This window comes from Cynara cardunculus, assembly GCF_001531365.2.
Source record: "Cynara cardunculus var. scolymus isolate 2C chromosome LG 2, CcrdV1, whole genome shotgun sequence".
NCBI classification, from domain to species: domain Eukaryota; kingdom Viridiplantae; phylum Streptophyta; class Magnoliopsida; order Asterales; family Asteraceae; genus Cynara; species Cynara cardunculus.
In genome coordinates this window covers 1928306-1930734 of record NC_037529.1, presented here as the reverse complement: position 1 = coordinate 1930734, position 2429 = coordinate 1928306, and positions in this window count along the sequence as shown.

Here is a 2429-nt window from a genome sequence, read left to right as displayed (position 1 = left end):
GTTTAATAATGAAATAATTTATTTTTGGTTTAATAATATAACATTTTATAAAGATAATAATTAAGTATTCTGTTAGAACTTAATGATTATCCTAATTATATTTTAGATTTTTTATATTTAAAATAAGATGTTTATCTTGTATTTTGATTATGTTTATCTGCAATTAGTTACACGAATTCAGATATGGAACTTTAATAAGTTGTACCTATGCACAATTACTTGTAATCTTGAGTTTTAAGTAATATACATTAATAAACAGTACTTTACGCATAAAAAGTGGGTTTTAAGAGTTTTTGTCAAATGATTTATAATACATAATTTTTTTTATATACAATTTATTTTTTGTTAAATTTTATAAATTTTATAAAGATAATAATTAAGTATTCTGTTAGAATTTAATGATTATACTAATTATATTTTAGATTTTTTATATTTAAAATGAGATGTTTATCCTGTATTTGATTGTGCTTATCTGCAGTTAGTTACACGAATTCAGATATGGGATGAAATCGGATAGGGATGAACGAGTTTAAGAGTTTTTAAGAGTTTTAAGGGTTTTTAAGAGTTTTAAGAGTTTTTAAGAGTTTTAGCCAAATGTTTTATAAGATAGTATAGATTATTAAATATTTGTTTTAATTATATTATAAAAATATTGTAGTTACTTATTTTCAAAATTTCTTTTTTGGTCATTTTATATGCTTATCAACTAGTCATTATCAAACATGATTTAATCATCACCTAACATACTAGTTAACAGTCAAAGACCTTCCAGCCTAGTGGTAAAGGTTTGGGCATGACATAGTCATGAATCCGACTTCGAGCCCTGGGAGGGGAGTGTTGGCGACATTTAAGTGGGGCCATGTTTAGCCTCCAAATTTGCCGGGGATTAGTCAGGCTTTGGCCCGGACACCCTTACAAAAAAAAAAAACATACTAGTTAACAATTAACATATTAGTTATCTGCTAACTTATCAAATAGTTTGTATAACATATTCTAAGCCAATATTTTTGGCCCAAATAAGCCCAATAAGTTTCATTTTGCTAATTTAGGTTAGAATAAATTGTAAAGAAGCACTAGATCAAATCCTATATATAAAATGAAAAGTGACATATGGGATGCAACTTAGTGATACTTAGGCCCGTTTACCAATCTCTTACCCCCTCTTACCCATTAAGAGATGTTTATTTGGGTAAGAGGTAAAAATGTTTACTTAAATTGAAAATCAACAGTCAGGCTATTAGCTTTGACCGTCCTCTTAGTGGGGACTCCAAAAAAAAAAATGAAGCTTACCATGGTAAAAGTCATGGTTTCCTTATCTACCCTCTCCATAAAAAAAACCTAATCTGCGATTTTCTTCTTCAAAAATCTGTCGATTTCTCCTTTGACCGTCCTCTTTGGTAAACATCCCCGTAGTTGGTTTGTTAGGCCATAGACGAACGCAAAGGATAACAAGGATGCTTAATTAATTAAGATCATCTCTCTCTCAAAATCACTACTCTTGATATATATCCAATTTTTCATCATCCCACTAAACCAGTAATTTTTTATTTCCATAGATTATCTAAAACTTTCTTAGGGGTTGTTTATCAAAAATTTTATTAAGTCCTGTATGGGTAAATTTGTCTGTCTGGATAAATGAGTGTTGTTATTTACTTTTTTTATCTGAACCAACAGTCTAAATAACATAAATGATCGATTTATCCCCCAAAATTAATTATTTGAACATTAAAACAAAAAATCATAAAGAGGCCGACGATGGGGTGTCTTGTATAAAAAGGAGGCAGTGCTTTAAATAAGGGGTAGGGGTGTCATTTTTGTGGCTAAATTGGGACAACCCACCATTTCCATCTTTACGTTTAAGCCATGTTCTGTGCGAATAAGCCGTAAGTAAACAACTCAAATGAGCTGTGCGAATAAGCTAGACATACCAATAAATCTAATTAAGCTGCAAGTAAACAACCCCTTAGTAAAAGAGATGATGCAAATTAGTTGAGCTTTTAAAGAGCTACTCGAGCTCGAATCGATCTCGAACGCAAAATAGAACTCGTTTAACTTAACGAGTCGAGCTTCATAAAATCAATGTTCGTCTTGGCTCGTTTGAAAATTCGATTAAAATTTTCAAGTCAAGACAAACGGAGCCATTTGAGCATATACTTATTCGAGCCAAACATACTCATATGTTCATAAATAATGCAATAAAAATATAAAACAACCTTGAGCCAATAAACGAGCTAGTCGGTCGCGAAGATGAGCTTATAAACGAGCATCAAGCTCGAACTCAATAACTCACAAATATTCGAGCTCTAGCCTTAGATTGAAAAGTTATTCAAGCTCGAGCATAGTATACACACACACACACACATATATATATATATATGGTTTATTTCAAATATATATATATATATATATATATATATATATATATATAT